The sequence below is a fragment of the Rhinolophus sinicus genome, linkage group LG01, assembly GCF_036562045.2.
Source record: "Rhinolophus sinicus isolate RSC01 linkage group LG01, ASM3656204v1, whole genome shotgun sequence".
NCBI lineage: Eukaryota > Metazoa > Chordata > Mammalia > Chiroptera > Rhinolophidae > Rhinolophus > Rhinolophus sinicus.
The window spans coordinates 147,157,215-147,173,135 of NC_133751.1; the positions used below are offsets into that span (position 1 = coordinate 147,157,215).

Below are 15,921 nucleotides of genomic sequence, written 5' to 3' on the forward strand. Positions count from 1 at the left end.
AACCAAGTGAAAACTTATTTCCCAAAAGTTTTTCCCAAGTCTAACCTTTGTTGATAACTTAGAAACCCTATAATCTCGTTCTCAATTCCTACTTAGGTGTGGAAAGACTAGGCTCAAATCAGTATTATGGCAACTCGCCTCAATGGTGTAAACAAAGAAAAAAAATAATTCCATGAACAATCCTGTGTCAATTTTCTGAAAATGATTATTTCAAACTCTATGCACCAAATATTCTCATGCTACCTTTTAATGAGAAATTTAAAGTAAACTTCTGATTAGTCTTCCTTTTTATTTCCAGAAATTACTTTTCTGTTGTTCTGAACAACATTCTTCTCAGGATGACCCATTCTATCTGTTATACTATTTCCATATTGAATCTACAAGTGTAATTTATTACACTTGTAATATTATATATCCCTCGTAGGTATTTCTGGAATTAGATCTAAATATTTCCCCACTACTCTTACTTCCCACTTCCTGGGCCATGTGATCTTATTAGGCCAGTGAATTAAGCCTGCCTTTTGGCTTAGGGGTCCTTCACAGATCTATAAAAATATAGGTAAACATTGTTCCACTAACTCACATTGAATTCCAGAATTTACACTTAAGAGTCATCTTTAAAATGTCAACGGAAATGACTCTAGTCTTCTCTCTCAGCCTTATAAAATATGAAATTTTAACATGTATGATAAACGAATTAATATAAAATGACAAAAAGAATATACTGGGAATATTTTCCAATTAGTATAATTAAGAGTGATTTTACTTTATAATGCTAAAAGGGAAACTTAAAAAAAAAAAAAAGCAACCTTAAAATTGGGCAGAAATATATTAAGTTATACTAATTACTTGTGGAAACATCCATTCTTATCTTTTTCAAACAAATTCTTAGATACTAAGAAATAGAAATTTGATGATCATGTTCTATAAAACATTACAGCAAAGTTTGGGTTACATACAACCAGAGGGCTTTCATATTTTATTAAACTTCACTTTAAAAGGTCACTCTTTATACATACACATGTTCACACACATAACACATGGCTTTCTGTTTCTTTACTTTTTTTTCCTTTTAGGAAAAGTATATAGAACATGCTGAAGCCAGTATTCATTTAATCTAATCTTTTACATATTCTGTAGTGTAACAATAAAAATTAATGCTTGATGCAGTCGCTATGGAAAACAGTTTGACAATTCTTAAAAAGCTACACATAAAATTACCACATGACCCAACAATTCCACTCCAAGGTATACATATACCCAAAAGAATTGCAAGAAGAAACTTGAACAAATATCTGTACATCTAAATGTCCATCAATAGATTAATGGGTAATGAATGTGATGTGTGTGTGTGTGTGTGTGTGTGTGTGTGTGTGTGTGTGTGTGTTATATGCCAGGGGTGCCAAAAAAATGCCTACACATTTGAAGAGATGTTAATACTTGGGTCAGTATTGTTCAAGCATTAGTTTGCTGTAATCAGAAGAGTCTGGACGCTGATGGTAACCACTTTGAGCACCTCTTGTAAATGCAGAAGTCAAACATGACCTGTATTCATCTTTTGTTATCAGTATATATTAATACAGTTTTTTCCTTCTTAAAATGTGTGTTCATTGTTTTGGCACCCTATGCATGTACCATATATATATATATATGCAGAGAGAGAGATATTACTGAGCCCTAAAGAGCAATGAAGTTCTGATACATGCTATCACATGGATGAACCTTGAAAATAAACATTATAGTAAGTAAAATAAACTTGACACAAAAGGACAATTATTACATTATTCCACTTATAGAAAATAGGAAATATCTAGAATAGGCAAATGTATGGGGACAGAAAGCATGTAGATTCAAGTTTACCAGCGGCTAAGAGTCAGAGGAAATGGAGAGTTAGCAATTAAAGGTTAGAGAGGCTTTGGGGTGATAAAAAAGTTTTGGAAATAGACAGTGGTTATGGCTGCAGAATACTGTGAATGTAATTAATGCCAATGAATTGTACGCTTAAAACTAAAAATGGTAACTTTCATGTTACATGTTTTACCACAACTTAAAAAACTTAATGTAATATACCAAAACCATTGGATTTAACACTTTAAATGGGTGACTTGTATAGTGTGTGAATTATATGTCAATAAAAACGCTATAAAAATTAATGCTTGAAGTCCTTCAATGCTTGAAGCTTGGATTTCTTTTTCTTAAAGAAGCCTTCCCTGGTCATTCTTGTGACGCTTCTCTTATTGTTGACGCATAGTATTTTACTTGTTTATATCACTCACTTAGCAATTAATCATACCCTCCTTTTGACATCTCTGGTGTTTTTAAATTACTGTTACACAATTAATATTTGATTATGCTTTGTTTACAAAACTAGATTAGTTGCTCAAATGATCAAATCAAGACCCATATTTAATATTTGTATTTTGTTTACCAAACAAGATTAGCAATACCTCAAATTGTCAAATCAGGACCCAGTAGCCCTCTACCATCTTCAAATTATCAAAATATAATTCAATTTTACACTTGCACAAATACATTAAATAAAAGTTTCCAAAACAAATGTTAAGAGAAAGCATTCTGGGGAAAAAAGTAATCAGAATACTCATTCCCCAGGCACTCCAATTAATCAAGGATGTAATAGATTTAGTCCAATATAATTATTAAAAATGGGCAATAATACTTCTAACAGAAAATTTTGATCAGCCAGTCATTTTTCTTTTACCCCAATTAAATCAAAGACAAGATGCTGTCTAAAGAAAAAATAAAACAAAATAGGAAAGAAATACACTAATATTTAACATAGAATAGCCCTACTTATCCATGGGGGACATGCTCCAAAACCCCCGTGGATAGTACCAAACCATATGTGTGTGTGTGTGTGTGTGTGTGTGTGTGTGTGTGTGTGTGTATGTATATATGTACATATATACATATATACATATACATGTATGTATGTATATATACACACACACACAAACTATGTTTTTCCCTATATTTACATTCCTATGATAAACTTTAATTTATAAATTAGACACAGTAAAAGATTAATCATAATAATAATAAAATAGAACAATTTCAACAATATGTCATAATAAAAGTTATGTGAATGTGGTTTCTCTCTCTCATAGCAAAGTAGCATCAATTTCTTCTTTCTTCTTCACAGTTTCACAGAGAGAAGATTTGTACTTACTATAGACCTTAGCAACCTCAGCACATAATTTCTTCTTTCATTAAGTCAAGAATTTTCATCTTTTCACTTAAAGGAAGCACTTCACAACTTCTGTTTGGTATATCTGAATTGCCAGCATCACTTTTTACATTTGGGGGCCATGGTAAGTAAAATAAGCGTTCTTTTAACACAAGCACTAGAAGATGGTGACAAGTCAATCTCATAACTGAGATAGCTACAAAGTGATTTAATGAGCGGGTAGAATATATAACATGGGCAAGCTGGGAAAAGGGATGTTTCACATCCTGGGCAGGATCTCAAGAGATTTTATCACACAATTCAGATTGGTGCACAAATTAAAACTACTTGTTTCTAGAACTTTCCATTTTACATTTTCAGACTGTGGTTAACCACGGATAATTGAAACCGCGGAAAGTGAAACTATGGATAAGTGCAGACTACTGTACTGATTTTTTTTATGCTTAAGAAGAAATGCTAGAATATATACTTGTAGTCCTGAACAGAATTAACTAAAATATGAAATTACACAGATAATTTAGTTACAATAAAAAAGGGTGCTTTAGGGCCAATCAAAATTTTTGTTTACATAAAAAGCTCATTTGATGATGACACTGATATTAAAATAAACTATACATTTGTGTTTGATGTATAATAATAAAAAAGAAGAAAGACTTTAGAGAAAGCAACAGGAAGGATATATATTTGATGCTTTGAAAAAATAAAATAAAAAATTGAGAAATGAAGAAAACAGCACAATTGATATAAAGCCATATATTAATAAAACAAAAATACAATCACTAGGTAAATTTCCTACTTATATCATGAGTATATGCTTAAAATGACCTTTTAGGCTAATTGGCTATTTTAATCCACAGCATATTGTTGTTTTGTGTGTGTTTTTTTAATTGGTACTTTTTAAATTGTGTAACATGTTTTTGCTAAAGTATTTCTTTCCTACAGAATGTCTCAATGACTTGCTCTTAAGTGTGTCTTTAAAAACATAAATGTAAACAATATTAACTCCTATGAAATTTAAGAAATAACATATTTTGATCTAACAGCAAAAGTTTTAAGTTTTTAAAATATGACATTATTACCTCAAAAGTAAACCTGTTTCAATGAACAACTACATTTCTATTCCTTACTGAAGTAGAACGACTTACATTCACTATTCCAGTGAAAATACCCACTGCCATCTCAGAGAATATTGCTTTTCAAGCCAACAACATTTAACTATTTATCAAATTCACTTCCCCCAGAAAACAGCCAATAAAGGGAAGCAAACAAAACATGGTTTCCATCAGACAAACGACATCATGAGTTAAAACTCACTCTTCATTAATTAGAAAGTCCTCATGCCCTTAATCTCTGAGGTTTTATCATTTACACATGATTCCAAAAAGATTGGGTTGTGATTCCCAAGGTCACAGCATATCAGAAAGGGATGAGGGATGAAGACGATGATCATGACAGCAGCTGTAATTTTCTAAGCATGTATCAAGCACCACAATGGGAAAGGGGCTAGGAGTGACGGGGAGTATCTATAATAGGTAACTGTATTGAAAGCGGTGTGGGAATTCAAGAGATCAACAAATGGCTTGATTCCATGATCCAGAATCTAAAACCCTTATGTCCGAAAGTTATCACTGTGTTACAATAGAGACTGACTAATGTTCAAAAACACAACTCCTTCAGACCTTAAACAAAAGTTTAAAATTTTACAAAGTTAAAAATATCGGGGGCAGCCGGATGGTTCAGTTGGTCAGAGCAGGAGCTCAACAACAAGGTTGCAGGTTCAATTCCCACATGGGATGGTGGGCTGTGCCCCCTGCAACTAAGATTGAAAATGGCGACTGGACTTGGAACTGAGGTGCGCCCTTCACAACTAGATCAAAGGACAATGACTTGACTTGGAGCTGAGGTGCCCTGGAAAAACACACTGTTCCCCAATATTCCCCAATAATAAATATATGTTTATTATTTTATAATAATAATGTATGATATACATATCACACATTTTAAAAATAAGAAGCATGGACAATAGAATCTAAAAGACCTAGATTTGAATCCAATATATCAATGACCTTAGGCAATTTTGATCTCCCTCAGGCTGTTTCTCCAAAAGTAAAATTAGAATAATATTCACCTTATGGCACTCTGGTGAGAATCAATGTAAAAGCACCTCGTACAGCTCATGAATATAGTATCCACTGGAACTATCAAAACTTAACTCCCCAGAATAATTTCTTCTTTGAGATAAACAATTTTATTACTTTTTAAATGTTGCTACATTTAAAGATGTTACTCCATAGTTCACAAATACGTAAAGTAAAAAATGTCAAGATTCATTTCCGTGTATAAAGAATGCTCTCAAATCTCATCATAAACCACCTCTTTGACATGAGTCTAACTCATTCTTTAGCCTCAATTTAGATGGTGTCTCCTCTGGAAAGCCTTCTCACAATCTCCACTTCCATGTCTAAGAGAGTTAAAAATCTATCACATCCACAACCAAACTCCTGATCACCAATCCTTATCCCAAACATGCTTCATGTGAAAACCTTCCCCATCTCATAGTTGATGGAAACATCTTTCTTCCAGTTACTCAGCCAAAAACCTTTTTCTCGTATCCCACATCCAATCCATCAGAAAGTTTTCAGTTGTACCTTAAAATTATCCAGAATTTGACTGCTCCCGTCCTTATCCAAAACCCTACCTTCAGTCACTTAGATTACTCTAAGAGCTTTCTAACCAGTGGTCAAAGCCTCCTACAGCCTACAGGGGACCCTTGAACAACACAGGTTTGAATGGCACAGATCCAATTACACGCAGATTTTGTTTTCAATAAATACATACAGTCCCATAAATGTATTTTCCTTTCCTTATAATTTTCTTAACACTGTCTTTTCTGGAAATTACTTTATTATAAGTATATAGTATATAATACAAATAACATACAAAATACCGCATTTTGCCATGTATAATGTGCACTTTTTTGCCCAAATTTGTAAGGAAAAAATAAGGATGCACATTACACAAGAGTAGTACTAATTCCAAATCTATATAAATGTTTTTAATCTTTTTATTTATACTTATGAGTTAAAAGTGTAACTAGAAATCAATAACAATATTCATATGCAAAATAATACCCTGGAGTACGATAATTGGTTTTGTTGAACTTAGGAAGAACTTGCAATGACGAAGAGTTCTTGGCCTTCTATGATGCATAAATACCGTAAATTTGTTATTGCCATGTTTCCCCGAAAATAAGACACAGCTGGACAATCAGCTTTAATGCGTCTTTTGGAGCAAAAATTAATATAAGAGCCGGTTTTATTTTACTGTAATATAAGATCGGGTATAATATAATATAATATAATATAATATAATATAGTAATACAATACTGAGTCTTATACTAATTTTTGTTACAAAAGATGCATTAGAGTTGATTGTCCACTAGGTCTTATTTTTGGGGAAACAAAGTCCTACATAAAATTTCTTGTACCTTGTATCTGTTCTTGTGTTTTGTAATTATTTGTTACATAAAATTTCTTGTAACATTATATGTTTAAAAAAATGCTAAAATTCCTTTCTAATACAAAAAACAAGTACCTAAATGTAAACAAATAAAAATTCGAATTAAAAAATAAAATGAAAGTTGTTTTTTTTCCCCTGAAAGTTTGGGCCAAAAACGTGGGTGCGCATTATACACGGGAGTGCATTACACGCAGCAAAATATGATATGTGTTAATCAACTGCTTATGTTATCAGTAAGGCTTCTGGTAAACAGTAGGTTATTCATAGCAGTTAAGTTTTGGGGGAGTCAAAGTGATACACAGATTTTTTTACTGTGCAGGGAGTCAGCACCCCTAATCCCCACATTGTTCAAGGGTCAACTGTATTCTCAACTCAGCAACTGAAGTGCTACTTTAAAAAATACAAGGCAGCGGAGCAGCCGGTTAGCTCCGTTGGTTAGAGAACTGTGCTCTTAAGAACAAGGTTGCTGGTTTGATCCCCGCATGGGCCACTGTGAGCTGCGCCTTCCACAACTAGATTGAAACAACTACTTGACTTGGAGCTGATGGGTCCTGGAAAAACACACTTAAAATAAAAGTTTAAAAAAAAATTAAAAAATACAAGCCAGACTTACTGAAGGCCCTGCAATGGCTCCTCTAAGTTTCTGCCACCCATTACCTCTGCCAATGCTTCCTCCTACTCTCCCTTCTCCCAAACTCTTTTCCAATCATACTGGCCTCTGTTCATAACTGAACATACCATGCATGCTTCCTGCCTCAATCCCTCTGCCTGGAAGTCTCCTCAAAAGGTATACGGATAGCTAACTTCCTTGTTCTTTGCTCAGAAATCACCTTCTCTGTAAGTCCTTCCCCAGACTCTACGACCCATCACCACACAGCCTTCTTATCCTGCCCAATTTCTGCCCCCCGCCAATACTTGTCACTTTCTAACACGCTACATACTTTAGTTATTTATATGCTTCTTGTTTATCTCCATTTCCACTATATGATTCACAAGAGCAGAGACTTTTGAAAGTCTCTTTACTGATATATCCCACGTGCCTAAAACAGCACCCAAAAGTGCAAATCAAATACGCAAATAAAATAATTAGATACTGGTGTTGCCTTTAGCATCCTGTGCTTACCTCTATTATAACAGTGAATGCACTGTATGGTATGTAATAGCCTGTTAATTTTCTGCCTCTTCCACCAAAACTGCTTCTTGAAATAAGGAATTTCATTTTCCTTTCCACCAGTACTTCCTTCCAGTGCCTGACAGTTAGTAAGCTCTCCATAATATGTGATAAATTGATGGGGAAAAAAAAAGAAAAACTATCTAAATCACAGGTGTAAACACCTTTATTATCTCCAGAATACAAACACAATGCTTAAAGGCATGACACTGAAGACTGGATTCTGGATTCTAGATTCTGTTAGAATTGGTCTGGCTCTGACACTTACTGGCTAAAGGACATTAATAAAATTAAATGCTCTACAACTATTTCCTTATGGAGACAACGATGATACCTGCACCTCATGTGATTATCATGAATATAAAATGAGATGACAGTGAAGGACTTCAGAACATGCTGCTCTGGCGTATTGGCTCAAAACCAGCAAATATAATACAAGACAAACACTCTGACCTTCCTTCTTTTTCTGAAAAGCAGGAAATAAAATTCCTGTATGAAAGCTGTCCTCCCTATACCAGAAGGAAAGTCACATTCTTATCATAAAGACAGAGAGTTGAGATCGAGAGAATTCTACACAAACAGACCTTGTTCAAGTAATTCTTATCTTTCTTTAGCCTTCCCACATAGTGTAGTCACTTTTTCACAATTGCCTCTTTGTTCAACCTACTATAAAACAAGAAGGTTTCACCATGTTCTTGGGTCTTCATTTCTTATACGGATTCCGTGACATACAAAACTAGTACTAAATAAATGTGTGTGCTTTTCTCCTGTTGATCTGTCTTACGTCAACCTAATTCTCAGCCCCAGCCAAAAAGAACTCTAAGAGCGTAAAGGTAAAAGTTTGTCTCGCCTACAACAGAATTAGCCCAGTGGTTTGCACATATTAAGCATTAAAAAATGACATCTATCATTTGTTATTACAATGTAAATAGAGGCACTACTATAAATCCTACTTCAGCAACTTGAGTAACTTAGAATATTCACTAAACAAACTTTAAGATGTACCACTAATGTATAATAAGAATTACTGAGTTACCTAAAATAACTTCGATAAAAAGCATTTGCAAAAAAGGTAACTTAACTCTCAAACAAAAGTAAGATTCTCTTTACATTATCCCGGAATATTTTTAAATATTTCTGGATGTTTGGTTCTATAACCATCTTCAGTAACTGCCTTCCGTGTTTAGTAATTTCATGTTTCCTTTAATATGACCAGGACCCCTGATATTAGAGTTTAAAAATTAAACATCTTATTATTTAGATGAATTCTATTTATAGACCTGTAATAGATATACACATTCTTCTCTCCACTCTGAATAAACTCATTTCCAGGAATGAGACTTTTGAGAAAAAGTTAAATTTAAATTATCTTTGTGACTCTTTACTAAATCACCTCCAAGCTTTCCACTTCTCATTTTAGTCATGTAGCCAACAATATGTACAATCCTTTTGTACAATATTATATTAAGAATTGAGCCTAACAGTTCTGTTCAAAGTAAAAGACCAATTACAAGGTACTTATTTTAAACCTTATTTGCTATATTTTATGATAAAAATAAATTTTCTATTATTTCCCTTTCTACTGTGACTCCTAATGTTTTCCTATTCTATCTTCACAGTCAGTTCTCCATTTTATAAAATACTTGTGGGAACTCATTTTCTTTATAGTTTCTACTATCATAAAGAAATAAACAAACATACACATTTTACTTAGCACTCATTTGGACAGTAGACAAGAAAACTGAGGTAAGCAGTTTAAATGATTGTCGCAAGACCACAGATGGAGTGACTGCCAGCTTTAGGATTAAAACTAAGAAGATCATTAGTCCCTTCTTATATTCTGAGTACTTAATATTGTTTTGACATCAAAAGGATCTCTTAACTAATTTAAGAACAATAATTTAATAATTAAAACAATTATCAACAATTATGACAACATATGTAAATCAATATATGAAATTTATTAAATAAGAAATACAATTAGTTTATCCAAATATTCCCTGAAAAAATTAATCTGATTTATTACATAAGTTATTTATAAGATTTTGCTTACAGTGCCAAGAAAGTGAAAGCTTAATATAATTTATCATTTCAGTATCTTTTAAAAAGCTAATTTCTTTAACCAAAATCTACAATAAGTAGGGTGAGATGGTTGGATTTCATACCAAACAGAAATACTTTTCATTTAAAAAAAAAAAAAATCCTCCAAACTTAAAACAGTAGTTTCTAACCTAATTGTAAACTTCAACTTCAGAATATATTTATAACAGATCTATCTATGAAAAGACAATGATAAAAAGTAAAGAAAACACCAAATACTATTGCATTTACAGGAGAAAAAGACATAGAGTACAACATTAACAGCTTACTGTGGAGAGTGGGTTTAATCAGGAAGTAGCCATTATCCTTTCGATTCAGAGCAGTGACAGCACTCCAAAACAACAAGCCGTGATATTTTTCAGTTAAAAGGCATGAAAGAATACCTACTATTGTGTCCTAGCTTTGCTGACCCCAAAGGTCACCATATGTCTTTTATCAAAAGCTATCATGAAAACAATCCAAGTAAGCATTTACAATGCTCTATTTGTTGAAACACCTAAAATCTACCTAACACAACCTCTCTCTCTCTCTGTTACTCACAAAACATGGCTGTCTTATTCAGAGATTAGCAATTATTGTAATGAGATACTGTCGGAGAGGGTCAAATAGTACTTCCTGCAGTTTACACATCTTGATTTCCTGGTAAACAAACTGAAAGGCAGGTGGAGCACTTAGATCACCAGTAAACGTGAATGCTCACGTGACAAAACTAAACCAGGTAAGGTAGACGTCTCAAGTAATTGTTCTTTTCTTAATTTTATTAACGTCAAAACACATAATAAAGAGTTCTGTCTTTCTTCCCTTTTTAAGAAGGGTTTATTCCTGACATGCATAGGGACCCAGTTTATAATAAGGAATGCATGACAAGTAAATCTGTTTCAGCAGGCTTAAAAAATTACTTCTGGCAAGTAAAATGTAAAAACAAGGCAATCCTAACAAGGCTTAAAAAAAAAACAAAAAACACAACTAAGAATAACTGCTCAAAAACCAAAAACCTGCTAAATATAAGGAAAAGTATTTAAATTTCAACTGCTTCAAGACAGTTGATAAAAGAAGTTTCTGAGTTATAACTAAGGCCAAAATTAAAATTTTAGTCAAAGCATAAGCCTATTTTTATTAGGACAAGCTCCTACAAAATAAGACTACTTTATAATTTATGTGGCAGTCTTTGAAAAAAAAGTTTTTCAATTACATGAATCAAAATTTGGTTTATATAACGTGAAGCTATTCCCATCATTTTAAATTCATACTTCATAAAGAACACAAAACAAAATATCTACCTGTGAGAATTTTTAAAATATTGTTAGCTTGAAAACTAAGTTTCCTTGTCCTTAGTTTTGTCCCCAAATTGCTTTTTTTCCACACTCTGAAATTTCTAGTACGGTTGAATGAGGGTTAACAAGGGGTATAAAATAAACACACACACTCTGTCAAAAGGATAAAGTAATTCACTATTTTAAAAATATTTAGTAGGATTTTTTTTTACTTACAAAATTGCATTTATCTTAAAAAACTCTGTATATACTAAGGCACATCATGTCTGTCTGTCCTAATTGTTACGAACATACACGCTGTATTTTAAATGAAAAGAGCTTTTAACAACCCTTTGACAACAATATAACCATATCAAGGCATTAAATTATATTACTTCAATCAAGTTTATATTTACTCTGCTTGCAAAATAAAATTCTAATGTACTTAAATAGAAAACAACAAAGTGACAATAAAATCAATAACAAAAAGAACATCCAAGTAGATTACTGCCAAGAGTATAGAATCTCAGAACAGGTCTCATTACAAATATTTAAAGAGTTGTTTAAAAGGAGTATGTATTCAATATTGAACAACATTAATGCAAGTCACTAATCACCACCTTTACTATGATGACAAATGAAACAGCAAATTTTCAGAAAACTATGATTAAGGAGTTAGTTTCAGCTGAATTTCTTGGTCAACTTAAATAATTCAAATATCATATAGTTATCTGGAATGTAAAACATAGTTCTTATTTCCTTTATAGAAAATTTAAGATATTATTCCTACTAAATAGGTAGTTTTGACTATAATCCAAATACCAAAACAAAATGAAATTTTAAATTAGAAAATTATTATTTCAACTATTTCAAATATCCATGACTATCTTAGTTTCCCATAATGGGTCAACATTAGAGAATAATAAAATTAAAATATAGAGATAAAATAAATTTGAAATTTTCTTTCACTCAAGGTAGCTCTCCTCAACAGTCAGCAAGTCTTGGTATTAAGAGTTTACAATTCAGTCAAAAGGGCAGGGAACAAAACCAGGATAATATACAGAGGGTGCCAAAATAATGTATACACATTTTAACAAAGGAAAAAAAAATGTATTAAAATTGTAATAATATATACCGATAACAAAAGATGAATACAAGACATGTTTGACTTCTGCATATAATACAAGAGGTGCTCAAAGTGACCATCAGCGTTTTATAATAGTTTTTTCCTTTCTTAAAATGTGTATACATTTTTTTTTTTTGGAACCCTCTGTATATGGTACCCTATGAGTTAGAAAAGAAAAAAACAAAAAACCCTGACATATGAGAGACTTCCTCCTCTAGGGTATATTTCAGCCCCACTTGTTCTCTTAGTCAGGCACTGTTCTGCAGGGCACACTTAGCACAAGAAACTATACCTGGTAGCTCTGTAGAGGCAGAAAGCTTCAGAATGGAGTCACTTGTCCAAGGGCAAGTCTAGAAATCACAGAGGAGATTAAGTCCTCCATGACTTAAGAAATTCAGGCAAAATGAAGAGGGAGTCAGGGAGGACACTCCAGGAGGAAGAAAGTCTCCTACTTTTATTTGCTTGCCTTCTGCTGGTAATAAATAAGCTTTACATGATTATTTATAGCCCATATTATCCCAAAATAATTTTAAGGTGATTTATAGAAATATGAGTAGTAGAACAGAATGCTTGCAGAATATAAAAATGAATAAGGGAAATAAGAGAAAGCAAGAAAGGTAAAACACAAGATAAAGATGGGAAACAGTATCATAACGCCTTCCACAATTGTAAGATGTGGGTGGTTCAGCTCTGAGCTTCCTAGTAATCAAAGTAAAGTGGGAAACAAGATCAAATTAGAAAATACTCAATCCCGGTAAGATGTATTTTACAAACAAGCACCAATGCTTTTCCTAGTACTCATAAATGAGAGAAATTTCTTCTATACTTTTCAATAATGCAACACTGGACAAAACAATAATTTTCTCAATAAGCGTCTTTACAGAAATTAAATACCAAATTTCATATAAAAGTTTTTTTTAACATTTCCTCATCACAAGCTAGGGTCTTAACATAATAATGAAAGGTTACCCAGAAAATAAACCATCTTGCTAGGAAGTCTTACATAATTTATCTAATCTGAGTCTTCAAACAACAACTAACAATCTCTGGAATCTCTTGTTAATTTCACAGTCCATTTTCATATTCCAAATACATATTTCATTTTCGAAATTCCAGTTCTTATGCTGGAGGAGTAAGTAAAATGGGCATGCAAGCGATTACTGTGGTTCCAGATAAGATGAAGGAGATGACACAGATGGGTAGGTAGGTCCAGACACTTGAAAAGGATCTCTCTTTTTAACTTAAAACAGTTCTCTTCTTTATTGGTGACCATCTAACAAAGATCCTGTTCAATTCAACAGCCTGGGAGACCAATCTATGATGATTATTATTCCTCCTCAGTTTGGTAATTCTAACTATGGTAGAGAAACCTGACTTAAAAGAGTTTCTAGATTCCTATATTCCATTCAGTCCGCACCAATTTAGATTCATAATAGTGCATGAATTTCTGCATACTTGTACAGCATTTACTTTTTATGTCATTGGTGGTGGAGGGTGGGGGGAGGACAGCAACATTAATATAAAGGGAATTTCCTATTTCCCGTATCATTATACAAGAAAAAACAAGGTTAACAACGGTACCATCTCAATATGGCATATATCTGGACTGAACACTACTAAAATTTAACAGTAATACAATTTGATTCACATGTGAGGTAAATAGGTAGTAGCAAATCATATATTCCAGTACTGTTGGATTCGTCTCTTCTTTGTCTCCCAGATGCCAAGTTTATGTTCTCCCACCTCCCAAATTATATTCATGTTGTTTTTCATTGCTTCCCCACCTCATCACTTTAGATCTCATCACTTTCAAGATACTCCTCCATGTTCAGAGCCTGACTATCAGGGCCCATAGAACCTTCTTTCTTTCTCTAGATCATTTAGCTCTATATCACTGTCTAGTTATTTTAGGGATCTTCCCAACTAGATTGTGAAGTTCCTTGTTTTCTATTACCCACTGTGAAGACTAAAAGGCGAATACTGTTAAGTACAAATTAACTTAATATGATGCATTAATAAACTGCTGTACATATATTTATTACAGTTCATGTTTTTCCAACATAACCAAGATATTTACTAGTATTGCATCAAGTGAGCCAGAAGGCCAGTTTTTGTTTTTTTTGTTTTTTTACTATATAGGTAATTTCTAAATGGTATATAATCAACCCATATTAAATAAAACCTTGGGCTTTTCTCTTTTCAAGCTTGTCAAAAATTTTTTCGTTGTGAGGAAAACTTTTGAGAACACAATAAAAAACCAAATAGATTTTGTAAATTACTGTCCGACCTCAAACTGATTAAAATTAAAGGACAATTGCATCCAACATAGTTTGATCCATATTTGAACTCATATACATAACCCAAATAATCACGCAATGTATTCACTTATTAAATGAATTCTTCCAAAGTGTAGCCAATGAAACTTGTTATTTCTGAATTTCCTATTTTCTGAAAAGTCAAATGTAAGTATAGGAATCTCAACGTACAATTTTGCTATTGCAAAAGGTAGTAATATTTACATTTGGCATAATACGTACACTTAACATTTTTCTTGCAATAAGAAAAACCATTCCTAACATTTAAACTTATGTTAGAAAGCATATGCTTAAGAAGCTCATGTTAACATCAGCTTCAATCAATAAAGATTATATTCTGTTCATTTTTAAAATTTTATGATAATTTAAATGGTTACATTGTTAACAACCTTATAATTGTTTACCTCAGAGAACAAAAGTAGGAAATATAGCTATAATATACAATGAAAAGCTTCTGGACAAATTTAACAACAAAAGAGAAAATATAATTCAGTTTTCTCTCTTTTCTGGAAAGAGTAAACCAAAAAAATCTCCAAATATATATATATATATATGTATATATATATTTTTTTCATTTATTTCAACATAATAGATACACACAGAGCCTGTGAGAATACAATATTCATTTTGCTGCAGAAGAACAGACATTGCATAACAATTAGATTTGCTAATGAAATCAACCATCAACCTGGAATACATATGTATTAAACCAAGACCTCAGTGTCATTTTCTTTTTGCATCGTTTGTTCTTTCTTTCATTTTTTCTTGACCTTGTCAGTATTTTTGTCCTTTAGATTTTGGAACTTTGGTAAAACAAAATCAAGACTATAATTTTATAGTGTAGTGCTTTTTATTCATCACATTTATTTTTAATGTAAATCCCAATTGTCCTGCTTCTATCAGCACTATTAATGTACCTTTAGGAAAAAAGAAAAAAAATCAATGGATACTACCAGAAGAAACAAAGGAGGTTGACTTCTATATAAAATTTTTGGATCAGGTCCAAAAAAAACTTTTATTAACATTTGACATAAATTACATATGAAAAGTTTTATAGCAACGTTAGCACTTAATAAAAAAATAAAATATTTTAATTGTAATAATATAATTCTCTCAGCAATTCTACTACTGACATTTATTAAGTGAAATAACATAGGGTTGAAACAACTATCAACATGAAAATTATTCTAATGTTTTCAGAAAAAAAATCATAATTTCCCTCCCCAAAAAT

At 32.3% G+C, this 15,921-nt stretch overlaps 1 protein-coding gene across 30 annotated transcripts in view; it reads right to left on the reverse strand.

Annotated features, from left to right (window-relative positions):
- BAZ2B (bromodomain adjacent to zinc finger domain 2B) overlaps positions 1-15,921 on the reverse strand; it is a 240,557-nt gene that overhangs the window by 142,643 nt on the left and 81,993 nt on the right. For 5 of the 30 annotated variants that reach the window (XM_074337027.1, XM_074336980.1, XM_074336949.1 and 2 more), the window contains exon 1: positions 10,266-10,547. The exons of 21 other annotated variants lie outside the window; for them this stretch is intronic. The gene's annotated coding sequence lies outside the window, so the exon portion shown is untranslated. Of the gene's footprint in view, positions 1-10,265; positions 10,548-15,921 lie in introns of those variants that run through there. 4 more of the 30 variants (XM_074336985.1, XM_074336908.1, XM_074337011.1 and 1 more) reach the window with 2 other exon arrangements.